The sequence below is a fragment of the Coturnix japonica genome, chromosome 9 (assembly GCF_001577835.2).
Source record: "Coturnix japonica isolate 7356 chromosome 9, Coturnix japonica 2.1, whole genome shotgun sequence".
NCBI classification, from domain to species: Eukaryota; Metazoa; Chordata; class Aves; order Galliformes; family Phasianidae; genus Coturnix; species Coturnix japonica.
In genome coordinates, this window is record NC_029524.1 from 17,841,714 (window position 1) to 17,855,663 (window position 13,950).

General features: G+C 41.1%; 1 protein-coding gene across 8 annotated transcripts in view; it reads left to right on the forward strand.

Moving 5' to 3' along the window:
* Nucleotides 1-13,950, forward strand: part of MECOM (MDS1 and EVI1 complex locus) — a 321,499-nt gene that overhangs the window by 197,814 nt on the left and 109,735 nt on the right. The window lies entirely within an intron of this gene.

Consider the following 13,950-nt stretch of genomic DNA (forward strand, 5'->3'; position numbering starts at 1 on the left):
TGTGGGGTTCTCCCCCATCCCAGCTCTTCTTGTCTCTAACAACATGTGCACAACATCAGTTTAGAACCTCTATTGAACAGCAGACAGAACAGTGTTCTTGTATCCTTGGTTTGCTCATGTGGCCATTATACATCTCCAAGGGGCAGAGTAGCGTGGACTGTAAAACATTTGTCTTGTCCTCATATAGCCTGACTTTCTCAAGACTGAGTGCTTCCACTAAAACTAGTCATACAGGATTAATGTCATCGGGGTGTTCAGATGTTCAGAACTGATAAAAAGTGGTTTGCCTGCATTCAGAGCCCAGAAGTCCGTGTTCAAATTAAAAGAAATAGAGACCAGAAACATTAAAATAGTTAACATACAGAAAGAAAAAGGAAAAACCTCCTCAGCTACCTATGATAACACTATTGTTTTCATTTTTTATTATCTTGCTTGTTACATGCCAATGCGAAGCAACCACAGATCGTCAATAAGGATTTTAATTGCAAAGATTTCCTGTGACGTGAGTGTTAATGAATGTCAAGGCAATAACACAAAAGACATTACTTGTTTAATGATTGATAGAACAAGAAAAGCACGAGGTCTTTTGCAGGATAAATGACTACTGTTCTGTGTTCCTTTACATTAGCAGTATCAACACTTAGATCACATGGCAGGAGATAATGGTCCAGGAGATAAAGTACAGAATCACAGTCTGTTATACAATAACAGACATAGTAATGATAATTAATGTGCATTTCTTTGGCCATTCTCATACTTGTCAGCACTGAGCCATTGGGACCAGTGCTTTGCTGTTGACTTAAATGGGGGCAGGACAGGGCACTTGGTTGGTCTGTGCTTTTTGGCTTTTGCTCAGCTGTAAAGATTGTGGACCTTAAAAGCTTTGCTTGTCAGCCAGTTTAACTGAATGTTCATATATGGAGGTTTTGCATGATGTAATAGCAACGTATCTCAATCGCTCAGAGTTATGTGGCTGGAAAAACGAACAAACATGCAATATGATGACACACTTCAAAGCAAACTCGTGGGACTTTGGACGGAAAGGTCCAACATCATGACACGCATGAAGGCTCATCACTAATAAACATGTGCTGGGTGAGGGCTTTGTCTAAGAAATGAGAAACACTCTGACTAAGGTCTTTTTAGCACACAAGGGTTTAACCCAGATGGTTGGCTGAAATCTCCATTCTACCAATATCCCCTGTAGCAGCAGAATGCCTCAGGAGTCCTTCGTGGTGTGGGCAGTGGGCCCAAACTGCACCCTTGTGTGGTTTGGGTATGAAGTCTATGGAAAAGCTGCACAGCTCTGGTTTGGTTTATATGGTTTCTCACAAGCTGGGTTTCATTGGACAGCGTGCACTTGGCAACCTGTGGCTGCTTTGCACCATGAGGTTTTGAGTGCCCCTGGAGCTCTGCCGAGTGAGCAACTGTCTCCAAAAGCGCGCTAAATCTGAGCGCCTTCATGGTGAAAATTAGTTCATGGTTTGGCAAAATGTTTGGGGAGTCAGAAGATTATTTGGATGGAATGTGGCTGGTTTAATTATTGGCCTTGAACCACAAGTTAATGGAGCTGCACATGGCCTTGGTTTTGCAAAGTAGCACTGGATTGTGTTTCCTCATTTTCAAAGCTGCGTTGGTTTGCAGTTATCTATGTTGGCATGGGAATTGCTGTCAGAAAACTGCTGGTAAAATAGTGAAAGATTCCTTTAAACTCATTTGAATTAATACAATTTAAACCTTCAGAAAATGCCTCCTTGAACTTGAGCATCTCCATTTGGTCCAGGTTAAAAATTCCAGAAATTTTGCAAATCCCCTCGTAGCTATTGCGACCTGCTTGACACAGTCATGTTTATCAGCTTTGAATTGAATTGTTCAAATGCCTTTTGTCCTTGGAAAGCTCACCAAAGCTGTGTTTGAGCTTCACTCAAGTAAAGTATGCACAGCCTTGTGCCATTTTTCTTCCTTTAGAAAAAGCAGCTTCTAAAGTGTCTGTAGATAAGAGGTTTGAGTTATGGATGTGCGTTTCCAGGTGGACCTGCATCACGGCCTTGATGAAGGGAGGTGTTGGGGCTCAGACCTCCTGTGCCTCCCCCAGCTTTCCACCAAGCTGGTTTTGTGCAATGCACACATGCTTCTGACTTGTTAAGGCTTTCCCAGTTCTAACAGCACATCCTCCTTTTCCTGGGGGGTTCTGAATTTTTGGAGCTCAGTCCCAATTTGAGGTGACTGAACAGGGACAGTGTCTGCACTCAAAGCAGGAAGTCTGTATGTGTGCATCTCTGGGACGTGAGAGTTCTGTGTAAAACCTGAAAAAGGAGCATGATAAAAATAAAATGGAATTGGGGGAAAAAATATTAAATTTTCAAAAGTTTTGAAGCATTCAATCAGAAATATTTATTTTTAGTTTTTGTTTAGGTCTCTCTGAGATACAAAATATTCCAAAAGTTACTGTGTGAAAATATGGGAATAAATAGAAATATTTCAGCAGTTCTATGAGGCTACACACCCCTATACAAAGCCTTGCATGAGATATTCTGAATTTCAGCTTTTCAGATGGCCTTGTACTGCATTCAAAGCCTCTATGCTTTGATCTCTGTTCCACAGACCCAGCAGCCAGTCTCTGTTTCATTGGCGGCCTCAGGACAGGCAACTGTGGGGCAGGGGAACTTCTACCTGTCGCTTCCAATTTTAGGATCAGGACCCAGATTTGGGAAATCACTTAAGCATGTGCCTGACTTGAAGTAAAGGTTTTTGCTGTGTGATGCCCTCCTGAAAACAGATACTCTCCATGGTCTGCATATGTGCCTAATGCTGGCAGTGGGACTGGCCCTGGGAAGCTGCTTCTCCCAAGCACAGTGGAGGAATAGACCCTGAAGCACCCAAATGTCATTCCCATTGATGAGTCCTTGTTGTTTCCAGGGCAAATGCGATGCAGGGAGTGTGGGACGGGCAGCATCAAGGCATGTACCCGCCGGAACAGCACCAGCCCCTCCCTCGGGGGCACGTGTTAGCGCATTAATGTAAGGCACAAAGCAAGGGGGCTCATCCATATAAATGGTTGATTTAAATAATGAGGAAGGAGGAAGGTTGTGGTTGAGTGTCAGTACTGATTAATTAGGGCATAAAATAAATAACCCTCCTAACAACGTGGCTGCTTCCACTGGAACCTACTCCATTAATGGGCGATGGAGTTAATACAAGTGACAGTGTAATTAAGGCTTAGTTAACCAGCCCGTTATGACGTTTGCTTAATTTTGGGGGATGGCCCTATTTATACACACATGTTTTTCCTATTGTAAAGCGTTCAACAGCACTGAGCTGATAAATGTTGGTTGTTAATCCCGCAGTTTCACCACTTGTCAGGCAGCGTTTTCACGCTCTGCACTTCGTGGAAGTCAGCCACGCGGGTGCCAAAAGGGGGAATAATTCCCCTGCGTGCCTGTTTGATGTCACAGCTGAGGTCATGGGTAGGTATTGTGCTCCTATGAGTAGGCACGTTTATCTCACGTGTGGCCGCACAATGAAATGATGAACAGATGTTGACGGTGAGTTTTTAACGTCTTAGCTCTTTTGGATGGGAGTTTTATGGAAATGTTTTGCCTGTTAACTCTATGAGAGTCAGGCAAAAGCAAGAAAATGTATACTAGGATTTATAGTTTTTTTGAGTGGATTTTTAAAAACAGTATTGCTGCACAGCAAATAACTGCTGATGTAACAAGCCATTTATGTTTAATACTTCAGTGGCTGCTGGCCAAGAGCTTCCACAGTCTGTGGTGTGGATCACAAATTTCTCGTAGAAAAAAAATAAAAGCAAATACAAAAATGAGATCCTTTAAAATATCACGCATTACAACTGCAGCTTTACATTAACACAGGCCTTCAAAAGCGATGTCTAATCCTTAATTTGTTTAATAGCTTCGGCAGAAGTCCTGAAGCTACTCTGGGTGCTTTTTAGTATATTATCCTACAGGATGGAAGGAAAGACAGAAGAAGAAATCAAACATTGCTGCTATGTGACAGTGATGGTGATAACGTATTCTTAATATCTCTTTAGCTCAGTCTGTGAGGGGAGCTTGTGCAGCCTTGAGTATAGGGAGTGCTGCCAATGCCGTCCTAATGTACGATGCCTGTATAATGTTTAGTACCTACATAACTGAAAACCCTTTGTAGGGTAACTGCAATTTTCTTTCTAAACCATTTCAAACCCACTTACAATCTCAGAGTGCCCTGATTAGATTTCTGTGGGATTTACAGATGAAGTTTCAGCTATTAATACCTCAAAAATGTTTTAAGATTTTGGGTAAACATCCAAATGCCATAAACTATTGTGAAGACAGCACCAAAACCTGATTTTTCAGAATTCAAGGCAAATATCTACATTTCCATTTCAGCTTAAGTCAGAGCATCACACTTTTATGTAGGGAGTCACTTTTTATATGCTGTAGCAAGTCACTTTGAATTCAGATATAAAATGAGGCCATCCATCATGTTAGCAATTTAATTACCTCAGTCTATATTTTTCAGAAAAAAATAAAAATAAAAAATAAGAAAAAGAAAAGGAAACCACCTTTATTATTTGTTGTGTGTATATCTCATTTCAGATTCATTGCCTGAGGACAGGGAGGGCTGTCAGCAGGGCAGTCCTTGTGGTTAGAAATGTCGAGATGGGGAGCAGATAAGACATGCAGTCCTTGTGCCTTCTGTTCAGGTCCACTCCGCTCCATGTTTGCTCCAGGCCTTACCTGTTAGATTTGCTGTAATCTTTGTTGCAACAGTGAAATGGTGCCTTGTAAAGCAGTGAAGCGTGACGGGGATATTGAAAGGGTCGAATGAGGTAGAAATATGATATTTTCTGTCTTCTACCAGCCCAGGAAATAGGAGTCCTGCTGCTGAATCGGGATTTGGCATTTGCCATCACATTTGCAGCGAGAAAGTTGTGAGATTTATTGTTTAGCGCTTACAGAAGAGACAAAGTAAACAATGCTGTCGATTTATCTAATTGTTTAGCCATCTGGTTTCACAGCCACTGAAGATTAAGCACTGAGGAAACGAGGAGATTATAAACAGCGAGGCAGGGCAAGGAGACAGGATTTTAGTGATTAAAGTTTTGCCGGTAAAAGTCCCAAACTACCAAGATGCCCTTCGGAGATGCAGCAGATTTCATGGTTTGCACTTTTTTTCTTTAAGGGTTGGATAATTTCACGGCCAATAAAATGCATAGCCATAAAAGCTGAGATAATGAGAAATGCAATGAAAGGACTTGTTTCAGGGCATAGTCGGATTCAACAGTTGGGGCGGAAAAGGAAATCCCAGCATCATGCCCATGTCTCATGGTGCACCAGCCTCTCTGGAATCACTAAGTATGAGATAGGCTGAATACAGGACACCAGATTTAAGGATTTCTTTCATGTTTACAGCCAAATTTTCAGGCCTGTGTTCCCACTCAGGCTAGATAGCGTTATATGCTATTTTCAGCACTCAGCTGGTTTTCTCATTTTAACACAGTCTACAAAAACATGAAAAAAACCCACAACCCACCTTGTGGGTGCTTGTCAGTGCAGAAAAATGACCCTTTTTTTTTATGGGTTTGAATGAGAGCAGAGCTTGTTTGAGCAGACTCGTAGATAGGTACACAGGTGGGATTTGGCTGGGTTAGCCAAGTCATCAAAGGTAAATCTTTAATGCTACCTAACACTGGAAAAGTTGAAATAAATTTAATTGCAAAATGTTGCAGTAGCAGTGTAAGAGAAATAGATTTTCTGTGCCGTGGGTTTGGTGTGAGGAGAGAGATTAATTCATAGATCTCCCAGTGCAGCTCTTGGGGGAAACATGCAAAGACATCTTATGTAGAGCTCTAAAGAAACAGAAAAGGGCACTGAGATACACTAAACAGGAGAGACAAAAGGACAACACTTAAAAAGGACAAAACTCAATCATTTTTATTCTCTTGAGTGTAAACCTACCCTGAGGAGCAGATAAGACCAGATACCCTTTCATTCCCTCTGTTGTCCTACATTCATCTTCATTAGGTGTTTTGTCCTACTGGGGTCCAAAGACCCTGGACTTTTGATTAGTTTCAGCTGGACATCAGCATCAAACCTGAAAAACAGTTATTTTGTCTGCATATGTTACTTTTTCACAAACAAAGCGACATTAGAATAATCTGAGTCATTTGGGAGGCTGAAAATTGGCCTGAAACAGCAAGAAGAGAGAAACAAGCTGGCTTGCTTTCTATAAAAGACTTTGCATGTAACAACCCCAGAAAGTTTGTCAAGTCAGCACCTAGTGATGGCTTAGCTGCTGGGCTTGGCCTTGGGATATTTAAATTAGGCTCTGGTTTTTACACCTTGGTTTTTAATGCATAGAGTCAGGGGAAGTGAGGAGGAACGGAAGCATCATGTGAGTATTTCTCCCAGAGAGTTTGGCCTTGAACTCCTAAAACCATTGCATCTATGGAGAATGGTCAGACTAGCATCTCCACCTCTGCCATCAGCTCCTGCAGGAGCCATACAGCACTGGGTGGAGGCTCCAAGAAGCCCTGACCACCTGTCCAAAGCTGCCAAGTCTTGGTATCATCTAGGAAAGAAATCAGGAGTAATAAGAAGTGGAGGTGAAATTTAAAGTTTATCATTGTTTGCAGGTTTTTCTTTCTCTAGCATCAGCAAGTTCCTTGTTTCTACATATATATATGAATTATCTGTTTTTATTAAATGCAACTATGTAATACAACATATTTTCACCTAATGTTTTTCAGGCTTTACATCAAAAATTCCAAGTGATTTCATTACCCTAAGCAACATTATCTATGAAATGAAATATTGACTAAAGAGCTTAATTGAGTCTGGATCCAAGATATTTTTCTGAGTAACTGTTTGAAGGCCAGCATCAGCCTTTTGCCTTTCAGTTACAAGTTACATTTTCTTCCTCACTGATATCTGAGAAATCCCTAAAACTGGCATTTCCCATGTCTGCACAACTCTACTAATTCTATAAACCATGATTTCCATGTTATTACAAGGTCACATGGGCAGCTAGGACACCAGCAATACGGTAATAGGATGAAGAACGGAATCTACTTTTATCTTAATTTCAGTCTAGTGGCCTAAACGGAGGGATTTTAACATCTTTTTGTGACCAAAAATAGCACTGAGAGCTTGAGTGGAACTTTTGCTGAGTGTAAGATGATCCTACACGCTGCAAAGTGCTAGCGAAGTTGCATTGCTAAAGCACAGACCCTGAGCAATGCTTGCTGTTTGCTCCCAAATTCAGGCTTTTCAACTGCTTTTGAAGGTATCTGGCTTAACTGGGACAACCTGAGCTGTGCAATCAACCTGGATAGCTGCTTCTGTCCTTTTGCCTTGTGAATGCAACACTAAATCTAAAGTAGTGTAAGCAGTTATTTCAGCTATGTGTTTGTGCAACCATGTCTGACTTCTTTAGGCTGGGTGGGTTGTCAGCATCCCTGCCTTTCGGGGATGCCCCTGTATTAGAACAGGTATAATATGCAGATGCAGTTACAAATGCTGTTGGTTTCATAAGGACGTCCCTTATAAATAGAATGGAGTGCATGTGGAGTGGATCTATCATTTGTTTTTCTTTTCGATAATCTTTTGCTTTTGGATAAGAAATGCACTGCTGTTCTAAATCGATCAACTCACAGGTTTAGCTTTTGCATCAGGCAAAATTTTACAACATGATTCTTAAACCAAAGGAGCACGAATCTCCACCCACCTAAGGAGTGATCCAAAAACACAAATATAGCTTTGAATTTACTTTTTGAGCCAAAAGTGAAGATAGGCTATTCCAGCTGAGTTACTGCTCTGTTTCAGATTTAGTATCAGCTAAACTGTACCATCCAACTATTTTGTGCTGATTAAAAAAAGGAAAAAAGTAGATAATAGAAATGATTGCATATCATGCCCGTTTTCTCATGCAGTGATCAGAGACGTGTCTCGTCTGTCCCAAAGCACTGGGCTGAAACCTTAGTGGAAGGAATGCCAGGTACAGTTAGCAAAACAAAGCACATTTGATGCTGAAGTATAATAAAAACTGCTTTAAAAGAAGAGTTTGGGTTCAAAGCGGGAAGGTTCGAGGGAAACGTGTTCCCCATTACACCCCATTAAGAAAGGGGAATGTGGCGAGTGCTGGCTCCCCAAGGACACCCGGAGCACAGGGATGTGCTACCCTGCATACCCTGCCAGACCCGCTGACCCTGTGCTCCACAGCACATTTGCCAAGATAATGTGTCTTCTGGGGTTCAGTGGGAAGCAGGGGAAGAGATGCTTCCCTGCATGGATTTCGAAAGGGTCTGGAATGAGCTCAGCTAATAGTATGTTTTGTTCTCGTACGTGTTTGCTCATCTCTAATAACATACTAAAAGCTCAAAAGCGTGTTAAGCTTTGCTGTGTTTTGGCATGCTCATTCGTTCCATGACCGTCTTGTGTGCGCCAAAGCACCGGCATGCTTTCCAAGTGGTTTCTGGGGAGGCGCAGCTGCGTGATTCACTTGAATCAGAGCATGAGTCTGCTGCTGGCGTGCTGTCTGTGCGAGAGGAGAAACGTCTTCATTGGTTTTTATCACACAGCCCCATAGAAAGCAATGTTCCACCCAAGGAACAGCAGAGCACGGCATTACACCTGTGAGTTTGTACAGCCGCCAGCTGTCCCCAAGGGTGCAGGCTTTACAAGTGCATGCATTTCAATCTGTGTGACAACACCTTGAAAATGGAAGTTAGTTAAGACGAACCACCCTCAATTAAGTTTATTGGATGAGGTCAGCGGTGGAGGTGACATATATAATCATGAAGTTAGAAAAAGGCCCACTCATCTCTGAATCCACAAACAGTTCGTCAATAATGAGAGAAAATTTACTGTGACACTCTGTGTGATTTTGCAATACTCAAAATGGACTTAATTATCAGCACGAGCAACCCCTGTGCAAAGCATGAGGATTTTAATTTGTGGGTTTGGTTTTTTATTTTGCTTTCAAAGAAATGCCATTCTATGAGAAGCAAAATTACTTTCCTGGCACTACATTTTCAGACTGAGGCTGCAGATCTCCCTTCTTCATGCGCCGCTGCAGATGGCTCCATGAGCTCAGGACCACCAGATCCTGCTGCCCAGTTTCCGTTCCTAAGAGGCAGTTTCTTACGCAGCTCAATGACGGGTCCATCTGAAGTCAGCAGAACTGTGCAGCATTTGGGGTGATGCCTATGGGTGTAGCAGAGAGGGACCCCCTGCTGCCCTGCAGCTGGAGGTGATGTTAGTGAGGTGGAGACAGTGCCTGCCCCGACTGCCTCTTCCTGTAACCAGAGAGCAGCTGCTGTGATTTTTCCTGCTATTATTTTTGCCGTAGACTTTACTGGTAGCTGACACTGAATTTTAATAGATTCTCATTTTATTTAATTGCAAGCTGTGAGCGGTGACAACTAACAATATATGAATGAATGTCTTCAGGTACTATTCCCAAATTCTATATGTGTACTATTATCAGTAAATTCAATTATATATTTTAGGAGAAAATTGTTAAGTTCTTGTGATTTACATTGGCACCAATTATGGTTGAAGTTCCCTGCAGAAGCTCCAAAAGCTTAAAATTCGTGGCAGATTTCTCTTTAAATTCTGCATTTTTTTCTTCCCATGTGTGCAATTCCTTTTACACTGGACTGCAAATTGATATCTCATTTTATTACCTTGTCAGTCCTTATTCAGGTCTGTAGGTATTTTCAGCTCAAACAAAACCAAAGAGCTTGCAGTGTAGTTCTTATCTTCCTCAGCTCCTCAGTGATGAGCATTGGGAACTCTTGAGAATAATTTTATTTGAACCCCTTCAAAAATACATTAAGTTGAGTAGATTTAAAATCAAAACCATAGAATTGCTCAGGTTGGAAAAGACCTTAAAGATCACCAAGTCCAACCACAATTTGAATGTGGCCAAAAGGTGTATTAAATAGTACAAAGGGATATGTAGTTCTTTCAAGATTTTTTGTGATTCTTTAGAATATTTATGAGTACTGCTAGTGATTTAATTACTAAAAGTAAGATGGCAAATGTGTCTAGAACAGTCTGCAGTACAGGCCATTGGGTGTACTGACATCAGTGCCATCAGTGTGCACACTTAGAAACCAGGCATCTGCTTGGCTGAATGGATTCACATGTTTAGAGTGTAGGATTGAGCTCCTCAGGTTTATCTTCTTCACTTCTTCCCCTTGAAGGAAAGTGAGGGTTCCATCAACATGTTGGCTACCAGCTAAGAGTTTAGGCATATGTACTTAAGTGTACTCTCAGGAGCTGATTTCATATTTAATCAATCTCTCAAGATGGGTTTAAAATCCAATATTGATACATTTTTTCTTAGGACCAGAAGTTGTTTGATGATTCCTAGGAGCCACTCTTGTACAGGCTTAACCCACTATTTGCTTATAAAAAGTAAACAGTTGCAATAATGACGTCAGTAATTTCCAAATCCCTCCTTCATCTTAGTTTATTAAGTTAAAACAAACTGAGTGCTACTTTTCAATTTCTTTCTGTCTTTGTTTGTAAAAATGTAATTTAAAGAAAACTTATATCCATATCCACATTTTTCATATCCACACAAGTGGTTTGATGTGACTGGTCAAAAACTCTCTGTGTTATTCTCAGAACAGGCTTTGCTGATACTTGGCACAATCCCATTAATATCTTCTGACTGAAACGCAGACATGTTCCATATTTTTCTTACCACAACTGTCTTATAACGTTATCTCAGTTTACGAAATCTGATCTAAAATCACCTCATCCACTTTGAAATGAACACAATTTTGAGCTTTCTAACTTATTTCCTCAGTAATTTTTCTTCTTGCCTAGTAACCATGTCCCAGCTATATCCTTGTTCCATGAGGAAGAGGTGGTTATTATTAGGTGCACTATATACTTCTTCATAACTGTCATCTGAGCTGTTCTTTTTGCACAGAATATATATATATATATTCAGCATCTTGGATGTGTGTTTCGACATATGTTTTTTTAGGAAATAGTCTGAGGTTCATAAATAGGTTATATTTGTGGGTCAAGAGCTGTTGCTTTAACTTGTGTTCATGCCCTGTAATACATAAAAGGATGTAATCAATTCCCTTCGCTTTTATGGAATAGTCCTATTCTTGTGAATAGAGGCTTCTAGCTTTTTTAAAGGTAGCATTCATCTCAATCAGCTCACTTACCTTTCCATTATTATTAGCCAAGAAGTCCCATCAGCCCCCTCCCCACTTCAAATAGTGGCATTCAGAATGACTGATTTTTGGGTTTGGAGCCATCTTCTCATTAAAGGTTTCCTCAACAGCAAGCAAAATATCAACTCTTTTGAGATTGAAGATAAAATAATAAGAGTGGTGAACTCTGCTTTCAGGTATCTTTCTTACAGGTGTAATATAGGGTTGGGGTATCTGAAGGTGACTGTGCAGACTGAGGGTCTTTCCTGAACCCCACTGGCATTTGTGATGCTTTCTGTAATTTCAGCTAAAAGTTGATTCATTTCTGGCCTATATTCACTCTAATGAACCAAGCCAAAGAGGCTGTGCCTAATAGCATAGGGTGTGCTGCTGCATCAGGTCTAAGCATTGTAAAATGCAGACTCAAACAATCCATATAAAATATAATGCAAGTTGAGTAAAATGAGAGATCAACATTTGCAACCTGCTTTGAAGTCTTTCTGTTTTTGCACTGAATTTTGCAAATTGTAGCTATGTGGGTTTCATGCATGGATGCTCCATAGGTGAGTGAAGCTGGATGGGGAAAACAAAAATGTCCAGTTTGTGCCAAGGAGATTTGGACTCTCCTTCACTGCAGCATGTCAAAGCACTGCAAAAAATAAACAGCTTAGTTTTGCTTATTTTTTATGCATAATACTTTTAAATTTTGACTGTTAGCTAGCAAAAAACAACAACAACAAACAAACAAAAAAGAGATTTAATGTTCCTCACTTGGTCATGTCTCTCTGCAGTCACCTATTTTGCAGGCATCTTCTTTGAAGCTTATGAAACTATTTCTTCTGTAAGTTACCTTGACAGAAATAGGAATGGCACAATCTAGCATTGAGAGATGTTGCTTTCAATGACATTCAAAAGAAACAGAGAATGTCCTAAAGTTTCTGCTTTGTCTTATCATGACACAAAACCTCACAGCAAAGAAGGCCAGGAGCAAAAGGAACGATAAACCATAGGCCTGCAAAATATTTGCCAGGAAGCCCAAATTCACATGGAAAATGCTGCCTGTTGAAAGCTAGGTTGAGGTTTGCAAACTTTTAGCACAAATCAGGGCTCGGCTTCCCATAAAACCTGCCCTGATTTATTGTTTTAAATCAAAGCCAGGTGGGTTTGCATATGAATCCAGGTGAGATCCAGCGGCCTCCCAAGTGTTTTGCTCCTTCAGCTGAGGCTATCAGCCCACAGCCATACAATGCTGAAAGCTTTTCCATGGAAAAGCTTTTCCTGCACACTGACACTACCATGGTTTATACAAGGACAAGGCTTTGGAGTGGCTGGAGGGCGAATTTCACTGGGGCAATGTTGTGTGACGGAAGTGACTTGATGTTCCCCCACAGCGTGCGAGCTCAGACCCAGCCCTATGTGATACCCAGGGCTCATGTTGTATCCTAGGGGTGATAGAACATGTGGAAGGCCCTTGCATCTGCAATTAAATGCAAACATTTTTAAGATAGTGTGTGTGCCACAATGCTTTATAATTACCAGCATTGTTTTAGTAGCAATATTTTGTGGCAGAAAATGAATGTTCCAAAGGATTTTTCATTGTCTTGATAGGGCAATATGTGATTGATTAACAGTAACGATTCCTCTGGAACTCACCAGTTAGACAAGAAATCCCAATCAAACAGCCACAGCCCATTCGCATGAATGCTGTGTCACTGGGCTCTCGCCTGCCTCCCTTCCCAAGCTCCTCACTTTGGAGTTCAACTGAAAGCTTGGATACTGGTGCCCCTGAGTAGGTCTCGGAGATGTTTTCAAAGAGATTTTATGGTGTTATGTGGCACTGGTTTTAGTGCGGAGATAAACGAGTGAGTCATATGCTTCTGTGTTAAAAGGAATCGATGTCTTGTATTATGCTATTTACTTTATCATCAGGGCGGAAGGGTGGAGAGATGGAAATGGTCCCACTTTTATCTAGGTAGGGAGCAGAGGAGGGAACAGAAAGAGGCACTCAAAGATTCAGATGAACCGAGTTTTGATAAAGGGAAAATGCCTCCTTGACCCGATGGCACCATTTCACCATTAGAACAGATTCATTCATGAGCGACCCACTTTCATGCTGCTTACAACTCTCCTTGATGACATTAAAACATACATTGAAAGGGACAGCAAGGATATATGAGCCAGGCTTTAAAAATCTATAATGATCATTAAAGAATAGAGTTAAAATATTCATTGGCCCGTGAATGGTATAGAAAGACATTAAGCCATGGCTCTAGGCTTCTAAAGAGAGAAACAGGGATTAAAATAGATTTCTTAGGTAAACAGAATAAATAACACCAGACAGAAGCTTTATCTTCCCCATCATGGGAGGCTCTTGTGGCTTTGGAAACACCCAGCCCAGAACCAGAGCCCTCATGGTGCTGGTGTCTGACAGTTGTCCCAGTGTGTGTATTTGCCTGGGTGCTATCAGTCCCACATTGCAAATTAACTCAAGGAAGCTTATGCTCCTTCTGCTCTGCTGTCTTAGAATTGCACAGACACAATTCAGAGCTAGGTAATTGTTTTATGGGTTACTTAGCAAATCCAGATATATTTACATAGCATAAACGTGGCGATAAGTGACTACCGAACACGGACCAGAATCCTGTGCTGGTCCTGAGTTCAGGGCTTTATGACATAATCCTGGGTACAATAAGAACGATCTTTGAGATCGCACTGTTTGTTTAAGCTAGCATCCTCCATCAGTCACTGACTTTCTTAAAAGATTA